The 19,539-nt window shown below is 38.1% G+C and overlaps 1 pseudogene; it reads right to left on the bottom strand.

The window, feature by feature from the left end:
- Positions 1-5,944: 5,944 nt before the first annotated feature.
- The window catches only part of LOC146396154 (olfactory receptor 10AG1-like), a 30,685-nt pseudogene continuing 17,090 nt past the window's right edge, over positions 5,945-19,539 (bottom strand).

Genomic DNA, 19,539 nt, shown 5'->3' with positions numbered 1-19,539 from the left:
GCACGGGTTGATCCCTGGCCTGGGAACTTCAGCCTGCTGTGGGTGTGGCCAAAACAAACAAATAAACAAGCAAACAAACAAAAACACATGTACTTGTGGTCAACATTTAATAAAATTAGTAATCGATCATTTTTACTGCCTCACCAAGGGCATTCCAAAGTGAAACTGGCATATTTTTACTGCAACTGTGAGTCAGAGAATTCAATTTTTGGTGCCATTGCTTTTATTTATGCCGAGTTGCCAGCCGTTTAACCCACTCTTTGCCTTGTATCATTACTGCAAATATCAGCGAAAATGGTCACCAATGTGTATTGTTATATAAATAATTTTGACCTTGATGGCTTTCTGTGACACACTTATAGCATCAATGACATGTCATGGGAGTGATTTTAAGGAGCACTGGGTGGCAGGCGTGCAGCGACAGGCCACCCCCACTCCCTGCCCCAGGCTGATTTGTGAGTTCTGAGGGAAGGCTCCAGAGAGCGCAGACTCCATCTCTCTCAACTTTCCTGGTTCTCCTTCTCTCTTCCCACTCCTGGCTACGTTAAGCTTATGCACACTAATAGGGGTTCAGACCAAGATCTCTGAAGTCAGACCACCTTGCCTCTGCCTTATATTAACTACAACTTTGGGCAAATTAACTTCTCTGTTCTTGCTTTAGTGCTTTCTTGTTTTTGTTTTTGTTTGGTAAAGTGGTGATAATTAATTGCTTGTCTTGAGGACTAAGAGTTAATAATATAAAGTACTTAGAACCCTCTTGAACATTGTAAGTTATCAGAAAGTGTTAGTTGTGATTACTATTATCTAATAATTTATTCCTTCTAGTAAGATTTCCATATTAGCCAAGGAATATCTTGGGCAATAGCATTGAATGTCCAGTGATAGAATTTCAAGCATAGCCAGCAAACAGATTATTTGTTTTGAGCTATTAGGATCTAGTTTTGGGGGGAGGAGGTTGCACAGCCCCTGAAACCATCCATGGTATCCTAGTTATTCACATGAAATGACCGTGTGGATAAGTTCATTCTTATTGGTCTGCCAGTACCATACTCCCAGAGAATTCCACGAGGAGGCGGTTATATCTTTGTTCAGTTCTTATGCTCTGCTAATGTATTCACGCAGCAATTTGCATATGGTCGAGGTCCGATAAATGCATGTAAACTCTATATCCTGAAAAGGAAAAAAAAAAAAAAAAATCTGCTTGCAAGTGAACTGCTCCTTGGCAAAAATGATTCTCTAAAAGCAGTATTTCCTGAGTTTCCCTGATTAAACCAAATAAAATGTTCTTAAAAAGGAAACTTGAAATAACGTGTGTCTCCTGGCTATAGCTCCCAGCCGTACACAATGTAAGAACGCTATCACCCTGTAGCCTCTTCGGAGCCTGAAAAAGCAGCTGTTTGTGGCACAAGAAAAATAAAGGCTTAAAAATGATTTCCCCACAAAAGGAAGTATAGGTTATTGCATGTATTCATATCAGTCTCTGCTCCAGCGGAGAATGGCTTGTATAATTATATTTTGGGAACTCTCTTGTAAGGAGAGATTTATAGTTTGGAGCTTATAAAAAACCTTTTTCTATTTTAAAATATAGACTCTCAGCAAGTGTCACCCTGAAGAATCGGGCCTACTAGACTATTTTGTTACATTTTAGGAGATAAAAAAGCACGCAGCAGTAACACTATTAAGCCACAGCAATGGAGCTGCCACTCTCAACCTCATTACTCAAGACTCTCTTTAGTTCAATTATACACCTCTACAGCTAAGGAAGATAGATGGAGGTCATTTGGGAGCTGTAAACCACAATGCCTTGAATGCAGAACTATGTTTTTAAACTGATTTACACCTTGTTCTCCAGTGTTCTACAGCGGGGGCTTGGATTGAAATGCAGGGGCTGTGATTGAAAAGGCTTTTGCTTGGTTTTAGCATCACGGTCTGCCACCGGCTGGCAATTATTACCTCCATTAAATGCCAAGGGACAATCAATGTCGCCTTCATTTCTTCAGTGGTAGCAGCCAAACCAAACCAAACCAAAAGGGAAATAGGGGTTCTTGATCAGAATATCCTTTGGGAAAAAAGGAATGACATTTACTCCTCCTGTAAGTTTTAACTCGATTGTGTGTATTGGCCCAGTGAGAAAGGAATTGGGTAATTGAAAGGAGCAATTTGCTTTTCCAGCACTGACAAAAATACCGTCATGCTGCTCTGATTTCACTCACATATATTTCCCAGTGTGAAAGGAGTAAAGTGTACTAAAGGAAGTTAATTAAGCAAGGCAAAGCCACATGAAGCTTCTCCCAGAGAAATGAAAGATTTTATAAATTTAATAAAATTGATTTTATAAATTTAATAAAATTGATTTTATAAATTTAATAAAATTGATTTTATAAATTTAAGGTATTTAAGGTATTTTGCTCTCCTGTAGCAGCCGCTCTCCTTTAATGTCCTGGGTTTGACTTCCATAACTTCTCCCCGGTTCTCTAGTGTCACGCCAGAACATGGTCATCCCAGGGCATTAAAAAAGCTCGTTAAAGAAATAATTGACAGCAACAAACCAAGAAAACGCTGTCTATAAAGAAGTGTTGCTCTTCTTTCCCTTGTCCTGTATGAAGTTGAATAGAAGGATGCGTCAAGAAATAGGATTTCCAGAGTTCCTGTTGTGGCTCAGTGCATTAAGAACCTAACTAGTATCCATGAGGATGCAGGTTCGATCCCTGGCCTTGCTCAGTAGGTTAAGGATCCAGTGTTGCCGCAAGCTGAGAGGTAGGTCTCAGATACAGCTTGGATCTGGCATTGCTGTAGCCGTGGTGTAGGCTGGTAGTTGCAGCTCTGATTAGACTCCTAGCCTGGGAACTTCTATATGCCGCACTTGCGGCCCTAAAAAAAATAAAAAATTAAAAAAATTAAAAGAGAGAGAGAGAGAAAGACAGAAATAGGATTTCCACAGCCGCAAACCCAAAGTTTATCCTAATAGGTCAACAGAAACTCAACAATCTAGATCCTTCAGTTATATGTGACTCCATTGGATATATATCCAGTGCCAAAGAGTTTCATAAAAGTTCGCTCCTGAATTACAGGCTGTAAAGAATTTTATTCCCATGGGTATGTTTTTATTTGGAAAGAATAGATCTTTTCAGGAAACTACTTGAGGCCAGCACAGAATGAATCCTGTCTCCTTCTCAGAAGAAAATAATAATAGAATTCAAGTTATATACTAGGTCTGCTGTGTTATAGTTTCTCTATGTAAGTTAATCTTATGTTAGATTCTTTTTCTTTTTTTTTTTTATGAGACGGTGTTTAAGAAGTTCCTTAAACTCCTAACATCCTTAAAAACAGTGGACTTATGAGACATTTCATTAACATTTAAAGTTATCTCAGACATACTGCCGAGCTGTAGAAAGTATTTTAAAGGCTAAACATTTTATGGCCATCTTAATGGTGCCTTATAAAAGAGCTGAAATAGTCTAGGATTCTGCTCAGCCTTTGGATTCAAGGTGTCGTGTGGTATGCCCTAAGTAGAGATTCAAACAGGAAATTTTTCCCATTCTGAATACTTATTAGGGTTTTACCTTTAAAATTGTATGTATTGCTGTTACCTAAGAATCTATCAGTAATATATTTTTTTTTGTCTTTTTAGGGCCGCACCCGCAGCATATGGAGGTTCCCAAGCTAGGGATCCAATCGGAGCTACAGCTGCCTGTCTACACCACAGCCACAGCAACACCAGATCTGAGCCGCGTCTGCAACCTACACCACAGCTCACAGCAACATCAGATCCTTAACCCACTGAGCAAGGCCAGGGATCGAACCCACAACCTCAAAGATTACTAGTCGGGTTCCTTAACCACTGAGCCACTATGGGAACTTCTTATCAGTTATATTTTTGAACACCTACTATGTGCTCTGCCTTGTCAGAGCCTTCTTTGTTGGCCTCATTCTGTATGATGCCTCTGCTCACAGACCCACTCTTTCTCTGGACTGGCCTTTCTGTTCTTCAGACATTGCAACCTCGCCCATACATGCCTTCATGCCTTCTGAAGAATCTATGCAGAGCTAGCTCCTGTCTCCCTGTGGGCTGAGCTCAAAAGTCCCTCCAGAGGTTCACTGTGACCGTCTTTGCCCCTGGCCACTTCCCAGTATATTACCATGTTTATTTTTATGTTCCTTGATGTACTTATCTCCATCTGGCTTATTTGTGTTTATTATCTCTTATCATTTTAACATAAATTCCTTGAGTGTAAGAACCTGGTCTTCTTGTTTACGGACAAATGTCCAGATCCTAGCATGGGCAGGCATGCAGTGAATATTAGTTGGAATGGATGAATAATAGGTCTCAGAAAAAACTGTCATAGGTCTGATGGTCTTCATATTGCAACTACGGTCTTACATTTCCTGTGAGGTATACAAATTTAACACATTGTAAAATATGTCAGGTGTATTATATATCTATAATATATTATGTGTAATGGATATATTGTTTACACATTATTAAAAGATATATGTCCAGTAAGAAAGAAAGAAAGAAAGAAAGAAAGAAAGAAAGAAAGAAAGAAAGAAAGAAAGAAAGAAAGAAGGAAAGAAAGAGACATTGGGAAACTAATACTTATCAAGAAGGCGAATACTATTGAAGAGTTTAAGAGTGAGAAAACTTTAGACATTGACCCAGAGTTCCTTTGTGGTACATGGGTTAAAGATCCAGCATTGCCACTGCTAAGGCTCAGGTTGCTGCTGTGGCATGGATTCTACTCCTGGCCCAGGAACCTCCACATGTCACAAGTGTGGCAAAAACAAACAAACATTGACTTTGAAACCATCCATGAGTAGTTGTTATATGGGAAAAGAAGTTTCAGAATAATTGGAGAGCATATTCCATTTTAATAAAAAAAAAAACAATATATCCAAAGTAGTTACACATGAGTTAGTATGTAGATTTAGAAAAAAATTATAAACAATAGTTATTTCTCAGAGAAAAAATTACACTGGTTTTTACTTTCTAAATTAAACAAATGTTTTACAATATTTCAATGTTTTACAGTAAGTATTCACATATTCAACAAATAGCAACTGATCATCTACTATGTCCTGGGGCTTTTTTTTTTTCTTTTTAGGGTTGTACCTGTGGCATATGGCATGTGGAGGTTCCTGGGCTAGGGATTGAATTGGAGCTGCAGCTGCCAGCCTACACCACAGCCACAGCAATGACAGATCTGAGCAGCATCTACAACCTACACTACAGCTTGTGGCAACACTGGATCCTTAACCCACCGGGCAAGGCCAGGGCGCGAACCCCTATCATCCCAGACATTGTATCAGGTTCTTAACCTGATGAGCCACCATGGAAACTCCTATTTCTGATGTTAATTAGTACAGTAAAGAACAAATTAAAGTCCCTACCTTCTCAGAGTTTCCATTCTATTGTGGAAAACTGACCCAATGAAGGAAAAGAAAGCCAAGTTGGACACAGAAAGAAACAGGAAGAGGGCTACTCTTTTGGATGAGGGTGGTCAGAGAAGACCTCTTTGTGAGATGACATTTGAGTAAAGACTTAAATGGGTGTACCAGTCAGGAGAGTCTTTGTTATGCTGGAGTAACCAACAACAACAAAACTCCTGAGGTTTAAAACAACAAACGAGAGGAGTTCCTGTCTCGGCTCAGTGGAAACAATCTGACTAGGAACCATGAGGTTGCGGGTTCAATCCCTGGCCTTGCTGAGTGGGTTACAGATCCATTGTTGCTGTGAGCTGTGGTGTAGGTTGCAGATGCAGCTCAGATCTGTTGTTGCTGTGGCCGTGGCGTAGGCCGGCAGCTACAGCTCCGAATAGACCCCACGCCTGGGAACCTCTCTATGCCTCGGGGTGCTGCCCTCAAAAGACAAAAAGACCAAAAACAAACAAACAAACAAACAACAACAACAAAAAAAAAAAACCAAAGGAGAATTTATTTCTCACCCTCATTGATGTCCAGCTTGGCTTGGTAAGGGCTCTGAAGCCATCATGCCACACTCCTTGCTGACAGAGGCTGTGCCATCTTGTAGCAATGTCACCTGGAACATGCGGTCTTCCTGATCATGACAACAAGGGAGCAGGAGGCTAGAGAGTGAATAGCCCAGCCAAACGCAATTAGGACCTTTGCTTCAGAGTAACATGTCTCGTCTGCTCACGTGTTCTTGGCCTACTCTCAAAAGTAGTCCTTTTTGTACCTAGAAGTAAAAAAGAATCTGGAGTTCCCGTCGTGGCGCAATGGTTAACGAATCCGACTAGGAACCATGAGGTTGCAGGTTCGGTCCCTGCCCTTGCTCAGTGGGTTAACGATCGGGCGTTGCCGTGAGCTGTGGTGTAGGTTGCAGACGCGGCTCGGATCCTGCGTTGCTGTGGCTCTGGCGTAGGCCAGTGGCTACAGCTCCAATTCGACCCCTAGCCTGGGAACCTCCATATGCCGTGGGAGCAGCCCAAAGAAATATCAAAAAGACACACACAAAAAAAAAAGAACCAGAAATTAAGGAATATCTGTGATGTTTACTATAAAGTCAAGCCACATAAATATCTGGAGGAAGAGTCTTTGAGTAAAGAGGACAGAAATTGCAAAGGCCCTGAGGTGTGTATGTGTTTGCTGAGTTCCATGAAGGCAGGCAATGTGGCTGGTCTACAGTAAGCTAAGACAAAAAGGGAAGATGAGTTTAAAGAAGTAGTCAAACACACTACTGTATATAAAGTAGATAAACAACAAAGGCCTACTGTATAGCACAGGGAACTATGTTCACTATCCTGCAATAACCTGCAGTGGAAAAGAATATGAAAAAGGATGTATGTGTGTGGGTGTGTATATGTATATGTGTATAACTGAATCACTTTGCTTTACACCTGAAGCTAATACAACATTACAAGTCAACTGCATTTAAATTAAAAAAAAAAAAAAAGTAGTCAAAGTCCAATTAGGGAAGGTCTTATAGCCCATCATTGTTATTCTAAGTATGATGGAAAACCACTGGGAGAGATTTAAGCCTGGGCATATTTTCCAATTAAAGAATCACTCCTGTTGTCACAAAAAAAAAAAAAAAAAAAAACCGCCAACATAAAGGTAACTATAATAAACAACAAAAAAAATGAGAAGCTATCAAACTTAATAGATGTGGAAGGGGAAAGAAGAGTCACTAATCAGCTGGATAAATAGATAAGACCCAAATGGTTTAAAGATGCAGACAATTCCAAGATTTTGATTGCACAGGAATAAATCCCTCAACATTTTTTTTTTTAACACCAGCTGAAGCCCTAAAATGTCAGAAGACACAAAAAGAATATGAGCTCCTTTAATATGGGTAAACAAATTAATTAAGTATGCACAGATGGCTGCTGCACAGAGCAGGTGATAGGGCAGCTTTCAAATGAAGGTGCCCAGAAGCTGCTGTTACTATCACTTAGGGAAAGAAACCCATAAGTCCTTTGAGAATCTCTTTGTCATTTTAATAGGGGTTTATAATCTCTGGTCCCTTCTCAGTGCTTCTGGAGACTGAGTATATGTGTGCCTTGTTGCTAAACTCAAGTAACTAAAAACAGCCCTGGTGTATTTGGTAAATTTCTGAGTGCTTAAGGTGAATCAATACAGGTTCACATTGCTAAGCATCTTGTCTCATTAGCAGACCTTCAGACTTGAGTCTAGTTCTGCAATAATTAAAAGAAATTGTAAAGGGCAAATCGTTCTGTAAGAATATAAATTACCACAAATGGAAGAAATCTGACATCTTCTGGGCCTTGCAGCAGATGTGTGGTATATTTAAAAGAAAAGCAAAATATTCAGCATTCCCAACAAAGGGCCCAGAAGCAAGAACAAATTCAACCTGTGTGTGGATCATGACGCCTGACTCACTTCTTATTTGTACTTTTATTTATTTATTTCAACCAATTGGACACTTCCTACTCTCTTTCTTCCTCCCACAGAAAGGCATCACTGAGTCCTATAAATAAATATCTCTTAAATCTTTCTCTTATTAACTCGTTTTTATCTCCCCCCTCCTTCTTGATGCCATCTCAGTCCAAAGCCCATCAGCTCCTTCCTGAGCTACAACTTTGCTTCTTGGCAGATCTCTGACCTCGCTCTTGCCTGACTCTGTCCAATCCCCAGCCAGCAGATCGATGCAAATTTTCCTTATCCAAATCGAGTCATGTCTGCCTCTTTTTTAAACCTTTTAGTGCCTTTCTCTTGTTTTTAGATAAAAAGCAAAATTTTGGTTCTTAAAATGATTTATGTGCAGTTGCTTGGTCTAGCTCCTAATAATTTTTTCAGCCATATTCAACTCTGTCTCTCCTCCTCCACCAGTAAATTCCAGCCCTCCTGCTCCCCTTTCAATTTAAGGAGATCCTCTAAAGCTCTTATCTACATCTAGAGTAGTCTCCTTGGCCACCAACCCTGACTCATCTCTTTTTTTAAATATTTAATTTCATTTTTTTTATTTTTTAAAAAAATTTTAAGGCTGCACTTGCATCAAATGGAAGTTTCCAGACTAGGGGTCAAATCAGAGCTTGAGTTGCCAGCCTGCACCACAGCCACAGCAACACCCAATCCGAGCCGCATCTATGACCTATGCCACAGCTTGGAGCAATGCCAGACCCTGAACCCACTGAGCGAGGCCAGGGATAGAAGCCGCATCTTCATGGACACTATGTCAGGTTCTTAACACACTGAGCCACAGCAGAAACTGCTTTTTTTTTTTTTAATTTTTGTAATATGGTTAACTTCTAGTAAAGGATTGCTCGCTCTTTCTTTTTCAATTTCTCTATCTCAGTTATTTATTTTTAACCTTTTTTTAAGAGAGCAAGATGGTCTATAAAAAATCGATTCGCCAATATTTTTGAGATATCCTTTGTAGCACAATGTGTCCTCAATTTTTAAATATGTTCCAAGTTTCAAGAAATTTTGTACCTTCTAATTGTTAGGTGCAGTATTTGTAAATATTTATTGACAGGCTTATAAATAATATTATTAAATAATACCAATAATTAATGGGTTTAGCCATTATGAAAAGAATGATGTTACAATATCCCACTGAGAGTGTGGCTCTGTCAATCTCTTCTTGTGATTCTCTCAGTTTTTGCTTTACTTTTTTGAGCCTGTGTTATTATTTGCATATTAGTTGAGAATTTTCTTGTTGTGTTTTCTTTTTAGCATTGTTATGGCTCTTCTGCATCTCATAATGCTTTTTTACAAATGATAACTGCCTTTTTAAAAACCATTTTTAAGTAGTTCATCTAAAGGTAATCTATTTTCTTTATAATTATTATTTTTTTTTATAATTTCTTCTAAGATCGACCTTTACCTTTGGTATTTTGGAGTCAAGGTATAAGTTCCTATTCATCTGTCCTTCAGGGGAATTATTGTGTTCTCTTAATCTGAGAATTAATTTCTTTGGTCAATTTTGAAAATCCTTTATTCTTATCTTTGAAGAATTACCTTTTTCATTCTCTCTACTCTTTTTTCAGAAACTCTATTAATGAATCTTAGACTTTCTTATTCTGTTCTACATATACCTTAACTTCTCTTTTTATAATTTTTATTTCTTTATGTTTCTGAACTTTATTCCGTGTAATTATATCTATTTTACAATTTATCAGTTCTCTCACTCTTTGTAACTAACCTTAAGGTCAAGCTATTTACTGAATTTTTTATTCCAAAGACTTTCTGCTTTTGTTTTTTAATTTCTATATCATTTGGTCCTATGTTTATGGTGCTTCATTCACTTTTATGCTCTTGATTTTTTTTTCTGTCTTCAACCATTTCAAACGTCCTTATTTGATACTCCCTTTTGATTTTTGTTGTATTATCTTAGGTTCATGCTTCTAGAACTGCTACTTATTAAGTAGGCTTCACAATTACTTTTATCATAGCATAGCATTCCCCTGGAAATATCCTTTGTGACCTTTTTGGGGGAACAATATCTTTTTTTAAGTTTATTAACGTATAGTTGATTTACAAGGTTGTGATAATTTTTGCTGTACAACTAAGTGGTTCAGTTATACATGTATACACATCCATTCTCTTTCAGATTCTTTTTCCACACAGATTATCACAGAATATTGGGTAGAATTCCCTGTGCTATATGGCAGGTCCTCTTTAGCCAATCATTCCATATACCTCCATGTGCATATTCCAAGGAGATGCTATCTTAAGAGTTTATTATTACTTCTAGGACTCACCTTGTATATCACTGTGCAAGAATCAATTTTTATGTTACATTCTTAATTTAATGCTCATCAGAGCATGAGGGTGTATAATATGTAGGCAAACATAAAGCTTCTAGTTGACTCCCTAAGCCAGTGGTTAATTTTCTGTTCTACAAGGGTACAAGTCTTTGAGGATCTTAGCCTTATTTAGAGAGGAGAGTGTTAAGTTCCACCTCTCTACCTCAAAAAATCTAAGAACTGTAAGGCATAAAAAAACTCATGCCTCTAGGTCACAGATCCTGTGATTCCCACCAGTAAGTTCATTCCCAGGGCAACTTCCTTGTAACTACACTTGCTAACCATCGTGGAATTCAATTTTCTCTTTCTTTCTATCTAAGACATTAAGATTTATCTTTCTTTATTTGAATTCACATATATATATATATGTATATACACATATACATGTTTATTATCAATGGTGCATCCACATGGTATTGTGAAAATGAGGAAAACCATTGTGAAATGATATGGAATGATTTCCACTAACACTGTTAAATAAAAGAATATGGTACAAAACACATATTATAGTGTGTTTCAAGAAAAAAGAGAAAATAAAGTGCATAAATTAATGAGTATGTGTTCATGAAGGCTCTTATTTGTGCAAGAAGAAACATAGGACATATAATTCAGATTCTAATTAAAAATTGTTTTATCTATGGGAGTGAGGAGTCACACAGAGGAAGAGCTAGGGATTGTAGTGTGATATCTCCAGTATGTGTTTTTTATATAGTTTTGACCTTCAGAATATGCAAATGTTTTACATGTTCAAAAATCACAGTAAATAAAAAAGATAAAAGGGCCAGCTCTAAAATTCAATATATGCAGAAACAAATGAAGCTAACAGTATGCCAAACTGATAATATAAGCACATAGAAAAAATGATTAATTCAAATGATTTTTACACACAATAGTCTATATACCCTTAATAGGTTATACCTAAGGTTAAAAGGAATTGCAAAGAAACCTTGAAATTTAGTTAGAAGGTTTATTTTGATAACAGCATTGGTGCTGTAAAAATGAAATAATTTTGCATTTATTATAGAACCAAGCAAATAAGTACATATATTGATGTCATTAGAAATCCACATTTAACTACAGGAGAAGGAAGTATAAATGTGGAAAGAATCCTATAATGCTTCATAAGAATACATCAATATGAATTCATAATTTATAATTCTTCATTCCTAGCTCTGTCCACTGAAGAGCCCAAGGAGTAGGGATGTCCAGCAGTAATGAGCACACTAATTGCCTCCACCTTGCTTTCCAAGTATCTTTCTCCCACGGTGTCCTATGCTTGTGTAGATATAGAGGAAGTTACTAAAATATACACCAAAGAGCTTGCAATGACAATGGAGTAGGGAGGGTGGGCAGTGAGCAGACTGAAAAAAAGAAAAGAACAGCTTTTCATGGATCGACTGTTGCCATGACCAAGAACGACTTTTGAAATTGATAAATTCTAATGAAGTAAATAAAAACAAGACACACAAGTGAAAAGAGAACCATATAGGTGTTTTTTAAGGAAGGAATCAAAGTAAACCTTGTTCTATTTCTTTCATTTAAAATTTTTGTTAAATGTTATTTCAAACTGAAATTTGAAATGCACTTATGTTAATGAGTTATTTCATGCCATTCAAAGACATACAAAGACAATCTCCTCTCCTCCGCCCCCTCTGTGCCTGCTTCTTTGAAGTTAACAAGTAACAGCATGCTGTGTATCTCTATGTGTCTCTTTCTCAGTTGTAAAAATATCTAGAATTTATTGTTTTACAGTGTCTGATTGGGATCCAATTTCCTTTTCTTCTATAGAGATAAACAGTTGTGCTGGCACTATTTATTAAATAGTTCTTTCTCTAAATACATTCTTTAATAAACAAATTCCCGAGCTTTTATTTCCATGACCAGCTTAGCCCACTGGGAAGAAAGCCTTCAGTAGCTCTCTCTTGATACTCTGCTAGCTGCCTATTGAATGTGTGGATGTTGTTTAAGCCAATATGCATATCCTGGCTGGGAATAGTGTACCTCAGTGCATCCAGACTTAAGTGTAGCCTTTACAGAATCTGATGCCAGGTTAAACCTATATTTTTTATATAACTTGTTCCCTCTCAAAAGAAGTGTAAGATTATCTCTTTATCCCTGAGATTCAGTAATTTTATAAGAATATGACTATGAAAGTGTCATGAATCTCGCTTGGCAAATCCTTTAAAACTACAGACTCAGTTCTTTATTTCAGGGAAATTTTCTTCTATTACTAGTTTATATTTGCTCTTTCTATTTATCTGTCTAATTCTATCCTGCAATGTTTATTGTTATATACTCACCTGTCCCTCCCCCAAGTCTTTTATATTTTCTTTCTCAATTTTGATCTTCTTGTGTTTTAGTTCTGGAGTTTGAGAAATTTCTTCCAGTTGATCTTTTAGGTCAATTGTGACTGTCTGCTTTTTCCATTCATTTTCTATTTTTTTTTTTTGACTTTTTTATTAGTAAGAATTAGAAATTAGATATTTGGAAAATTTCTTTAGTCATTAACAAACAATAGGATTAAGATTAATCAGAATTTCCCCAGGTATTATATACTTGCAAGATTGCGATCTAGAGGTCTCCTGTTTTTGTTTTTTTTTTTCCTTTTTTTGGCTGCCCTGAAGCATGTGGAGTTTCTGAGCCAGGGATCAGATTCAAGCTGCAGTTTGTTTGTTTGTTTTTAACTTTTTTAAAATTACTCAATGAATTTATTACATTTATAGTTGTACAATGATCATCTCAATCCAATTTTATAGGCTTTCCATCCCACACCCCCAGCGCATCCCCTGACTCTTCAAACTGTCTCCTTTGGAAACCATGAGCTTTTCAAAGTCTGTGAGTCAGTATCTGTTCTGCAAGAAGTTCATTGTATCCTTTTTTTCAGTTTCCGCATGTCACTGATGGCATTTGATGTCGGTGTCTCATTGTCTGACTGACTTCATTTAGCATGATAATTTCTAGGTCCATCCATGTCGCTAAAAGTTCCTTTTAATGGCGGAGTAATATTCCATTGTGTATATGTACCGCATCTTCTTTTTCCACTCAAGCTGCAGTTTTGATTTACACCACAGCTGAAACAAATGCCGGATCCTTTTAACACACTGTGCTGGGCCAGGGATCGAACCTGCATCCCAGAGCTCCCGAGGCACTGCTGATCCCATTGAACCACAGCAGGAATTCCTATTTCTTAGGGTTTTTTAGTTCAAGATAATGTTTTTTATTTCCGAAAGACTTGTGTGTGTTGATCTTAAAGCCACTTGACTATGTTAATTGTGCAAGTTGTCAGCTGTCTTTTTAAAGAGCTCAATTTGGCTAGGAGACTATTTTACTTATTTTTCCTCCCCTGGCTTTTGAGTTATATGTATATATAGATTTGTTTTCTTCCTTCTCCATTGTGTTTCTAAAATGTCAGATTTCCAGCTACAAGAGGATGTTAAAAGTCAGTGGTCCTTGTGGGATAAAGTTGCACTAGCTTAAAGGAATTCAGAATTTCTGATGTGCTCTCTCTTCTTTCCTTATACTTTGTGTTCTCCTGAACCCTCTGGGGGAAGGGACTCTACCCTCCTGCTCACTTCTCCTAAGCCCTTGTGGACTAGAACACGCTCATGGGCACAACCTTCCGGGAGAACACTCTGACTCCTATACACCAGGTGCTGCTCAGGTGCCTGGTGTTCTCAACCAGCCCCAAGACAAGAGAAGAAACGGGCCTCTGTGATGCTCTCCAAGCTCCCCTATCTGCTGGCCTCAGGCGTTACTTGCAAAGAAGAGACAGATGAGTTGGAATGGAGTTGAGGGCAAAGGAGAGACAGAAACTTCCATTTACCTGGGATAGCCTACCTCCCCTTGAATTAAGTTTGGTGTTAAGTCATTTCTCTTCTCTGAAATCAATAATTCAACCCATTAATATTTACATATAAAAATATCATTCCAGGGGCAGTTGCCTTATGTAAAGGTGACAATAATTAAAAGTACTATCAGCATTATGAAAATGGAGTAAAGCAAATAAAATATGCTAGAAAGTTGCTTGAACTTAAGTTTTGGAGAACATTTACCAAGGTAATTTGGGGGAGGAAGAGGGGAGAAGGAAGGAGAAAGGACATTTGAATGATACTTTCTGAAACTTAAATAGCACAGAGCTTTGCCAATTTTTAAAATTACATAAAAAACAGGCCACTTGTGACACTTTCTCTTGCAGGACAACATGTTTTCAAAATGTGTGAAGTATGGAGGAAAAAAAATTCCCAGGTTTCTTTTTATAAGCACACATGAATTAATACCTTTTTTAAAGAATTTTTTTTTTTTTTAAGTGCGAAAGTTTGGCTGTCGATGATGAAAAGAGAATAGACCAAAACTGAAGTCTTTACTTCCTATCTGATTGGTTAGAGAGAGGAACTAAAGTGGTATATATCTTTTAATGGCCCATCATTTTAAACTAAAAAAACAGAAGCAGGTACTTCCTGTAATAGAGTTCTATTGCCGCATAACAAATTAGCACACACTTAAAGGCTTAAAACAACACACATTTACTGTGTCACAGTTTCCATGGGTCAAGAGTCTGGGTCTCTGCAAGACAGCAACTCAAGTGTAGACTGAGTCTGCAGTCTCATTCAAGGCTTGTCTGAGGAAGGATCCATTCATTCCCTCACTCATGTGATTTTGTTGGCGGCCTTTAGGTTCTTGTGGTTGTAGAAAGAAGAGTGCTGTGATCTGTGCACAGGTTGGAAAAGAATTTCCAAACTCCGAGTGGGGTGAAGAGAAAGTTGAGTTTATTGAGACAAGAAATGCTGCTAGTGGAGCAGGTTGACTTCTGAGATCAGGGAGGGCAGATGCACGCCTGAGTTCTTTGTCTATTTTTATAGCCCAGGGACAGAGGAGAGCGGAGAGGTCTTAATGGTGCATTTGCTGATTGGCTGAGGGGAAGAAAACTTTCCTATAGGGTGGGAGAGGAACCTGGCCAAATACCTTTCTTTATATGGGGCAGGAGCAGAGTAGGCCAGGTTGTTCAGGAGGGACTCAAGAACCCTATAACTGCTGCAATGGAATGGAAGGGGAGATAGAAGTCTGGTGATTTTTATCCCAGCAACGCTGACATCCAGACACTCTTTAAGTTTGTCATGTTGGAGAGGCCTTGAAGTCCCAAAGAGAGCTTCAGTTTTCTGCTACCTCTTGGCTGGAGGTCATTCTCAGCTCCCAGAGGCCCCCCACGGTTTCCTGCCACATGACCTCTCCGCAGGCATTCACAACATGCCAGCTTGCTTCTTCAGTGCCACCAGCGAGAGAGAATCTGTTGAAGCAAATCTGTTAGCAAATATCATCATGGGAGTGGCAACCCCTCACCTCTGGCTGATTTTGGCCCTTGAAGTCAAGACATGGGTCTTGTTCATACTCTAGGAGAGAGGGTTATGCAAACCTGTGAATAGGAGAAATCTGGGATTGCGGAGTGTGGAGGGAGTCATCCTAGAGTCTGTCCCACCTCCTATAGTACTTGTGTGTTTATTGACCTGTGTGTTTATTTTGTATAGCTGTATTAAAACTGCATAGCAGATGGTGAGGAGGTTAATTCACGCCCAAGTTCAAGTCTCAGCATGAATATTTCAGTTTTGTATGATCTCAGGCAATTTTCCCAACCTTTGTGTCTCAACAGCTAAAATCAGGATGGTAAGACTATCTGCCTTCAGAGCTGCTCTAAGGATCACATGATCATTTTAAAGCACTTAGAATAGTGCCTGGAATATATTAAGTGCTCATAAATCTTAGTGAGTGTAAAATATAAATACATAATAGAAAATATTTAAAGGCAATTTTTTAAAAATATAAATAAAGTTCTAATGAGTTCTTCCCACACTCTAGGAAATGATTTTATATGCCTCCTATGTCCACAGACTCCACTTTGAAGACTGCTGTATAAGCTACCATGCAGGCTTTGGAATCCTGACCAAAAAAAAACCATTCATAGGTGTAACAGCCGTTCGTTTATAGGAAATCGAAAAATTCTAAAGCTGGAAGACAGCTTCTGGACCAGACATTTTCCCCAACCTCTCCCATTTTACAGATAAGGAATCAGAAATCCAGGGAAGTTCCATGCTGTGCTGGAGGCTGCATGGCTCTAGCTATCAAAAGAAGAAGGAATCTCCCTTGGAGCTCAAAGAAAAGAGCCAGGAGACAAAAGAAAGTCCTGTGTTATCAGCCTGCAGTAAAACAATCTAAACCCAGCTCAACACTGTTATTCTATACCAGGATATTCCTAAAAATATCTTACCAATTTTGGTGATAGCTGCTTTAGATGTACTGTCTGACTTCCATAGTAGATTTAAAAAATACACCCTTTCTAGAAAAACCAGAAAAGAAGTTGTGTTGAGTTGATAGGTGTGAGATGTATTTATTGAGGATAATCCCTATTAAAAAAGAATAATTAAATTCCACTTAATCATAGTGGGATGATAGACAATGTACTACTATTATGCGAGTCCAGTGGGCATTGTCAGATGATTGGATTCCCGTTTAGGGTCCTGCATAATTATACTTCCTATCATGGCAGAGGCGTTGGTGCCTTTTGTTAATCAGTATCACTCTAAACCACTGTGGGACATTCAGCCAATCAGACTGCTCAATTACTGTGGTTGAATTGTCCTGACCTCATGAATATGAATAGAGGAGATACACAATAGAGCAGTACTTTTAATGACAATGAAACTGCCGTGAGGGATGAAAGAAAGTATGGATTTAAAAAAATAATTAAAATTGCAATGAGAAAAATCATAATTAGCCATGTGGATTACATGTATTTGTTCAAATGTTTCCCAATTGCCTTTTGGACAAAGAGGCCGGAGTGAATCATTTTCTACTTCATTTCCTCTAGCTATGGATGTCCCGATTGCTGACAGCTGGACCCAGTTCAGATTTAAATAATATAAAGATCTATGTAAATATTTGGAAAACAGAAGCAGAAGGATAAGAGTTCATATATGCTCTTAAACCAAGTGTCATAAGGTTTAACTGGAGATGTAAAATTTGAGAAGTGCCTGGTCAGTGTCATGGTTCAAAGGCAGCACAATGGGAAGGGTGTCAGTCAAAATTCGTAGAAGGAATTCCCTGATGGCCTAGCAGGTAAATGATCTGGTGTTGCCACTGCTGCAGAATAGGTTTTGATTCCTGGCCCAGGAACTCCACATGCCATGGGTGGGTCAGAAAAAAAAAAAGAAAGAAACCAACCAACAAACCAAAAAAAACCCTCAGAAGTGTGGCACTAAACAACAGTGTGAAGGAAGGGATTATGTAAAAGATGTACTATTTCCTTAATGATTCCACTTTCACCTTTTTCTAAAAAGTGCTACACGTTTTCTTACAAAGATGCAAAAAAAATAGAGCAAAATGACATAAATTAGAATCAAATGAAAAAGATAAAAGGAATATAAGTGTCAGGTCAAAAATGAAGATGTGGATTGAGTCAATGTATGAACATACATACCATGAAATTTTACATAGAGGGGGTTGTGATGATCTGGATTCATTCATTAAGTCCCAGAAGTTGCAAAGGTTGCATAAAGAAAGCAAAGTTATCAAGAAGATGTTCCTTAATAAGTGCCCACTCATTGGTCTCCTTGCTTCATCCTGGCATCTACTCATCAGCTGAGTCCTCTATCAGTCTCTCCCTGATTGCAGCAATTGTACAATGCAAACAGAGTACATTATGCAGTGAACTTGCAAATCCAGAAAAAAGATAGGAGCTTCATGAAGTAGGTGAAAGTCAGAATAGATAACTGCTTGAATTACAAGCCCGTGGCAAATGAGGGTCTGGCAGAGTTAGGTTAGTTAACAACTAAATAAGGGGAACCGGGTGAGGAAGACATCACTGGTATAGGCTTCAGAAGCGAAAGATTTGAATATCAAAGGATTAAGAAAGGCCTTTGGGGAAAAAATCTATGAAGGTCTTGAATATTTCTACAGAAATGACCTTCTATATCTTACTATGAAAGTCAAATGTGAAAGATGTCTTACTAAGCTACCATATAATGTTATCAGAATAAAACGCCAAATAAATAATCAACATAACAGGTTTTGTTCGATAAATCAGTGCATAGTTTCTCAATGTGTTAAGTTTAGAGAAAATAAACTTTTACAATTTTAATTTTGCTTTTTGAGATAACATTTCTACCCATCCTCTCTATCCCCACCCCCTCCCATCCCTCAGTCCCTATTCAGTCACCATGAATATTTACTAGAAAATTTTGGTCTCTGATTTAAAAGCTCTTTTTTAATATTAATTATTGCTAATAATTAAGTGCCTTACATGCTTGTAAGAGTGGAACCCTATCTTTCAGTAGCAAAATCTAGAAGCAAAACACAATCAGTTAGATGATTCCTAATGTCCTTGAGATAAAAGCAAGTCAGTTGCTCCGCTTTGAAAAGGCACATTTATTCCTGGGGCCAAACTTGGAACCACACATCCAAGACACAGTGAGATGTGAAAAATCGCATGTTCCTGCAACAAGCACAACCATGACTTCCACAGGTTTATGTTTTTATTGTAGCTCATAATATAAGCTAATGGCTCCTCAACAGAGCCCAGTTATTAGGCAGATAAATTTTATTCAACACTGATGTGTTTTTGCCTGAATGACCAACATTTCGGTAATCTAGTTTAATCCAAGAATGAATTTTAGAGTTGGTAAAGCAATGTTTCCTAGAATGTGTTCCAGAAACACTAGTTCTGAAATCTCCTTCGGAACAAAAAGGAGGGATAGGGAGGAGAAGATGCATAGTCAAACAAATTTGGAAAAGACTGCATGTTCTTCATGGAGATTTGCAGGGCATCGTATGCTGTTTAAGAGCATAAATCGGTATAGCATTGTGTCAAGAGCCCAGACTCTGAAGTCCAAGTGCCTGGGTTTTATCCTGGATTTTCTACTTATTAGCTGTTACCTAGGTCATGTTATTAATTTCTCTACACCTCAGTGTCTTTATCTATAAAATGGGAATAAAAATAACAATACCTTCTTCATGAGGTTGCTGTTCCAGTTGCTTTATCATATAAAGTGCTCGATGCCAGAAACGGCTCTGTATCAGCTATAGTCCTTCACAGTTGCCAGAGTAACATTATTGAATTCCATGTTTCACACTGTATTTGATCACAATAGCCTCTTTTCTTTCAGAGAACAGCCATTAACATGTTGGAAATAAGCTCTGTGAACATTCCAAAACTGTAGTTTTGGGGTTTTGTTTGTTTGTTTGTTTTTGCTTTTTAGGACTGCACGCCTGGCATATGGAGGTTTCCAGGCTAGGGGTCGAAATGGAGCTGTAGCTGCCAGCCTAC

The sequence above is a fragment of the Sus scrofa genome, chromosome 15 (genome assembly GCF_054392235.1).
Source record: "Sus scrofa isolate SSC_HxYL_T2T_F1_AM1 chromosome 15, Sscrofa_HxYL_maternal_Yorkshire_Landrace_v2.0, whole genome shotgun sequence".
Classification (NCBI taxonomy): Eukaryota; Metazoa; Chordata; class Mammalia; order Artiodactyla; family Suidae; genus Sus; species Sus scrofa.
Note: the sequence above shows the minus strand (reverse complement) of the source record. Positions and strands in the feature narration are given on the sequence as shown.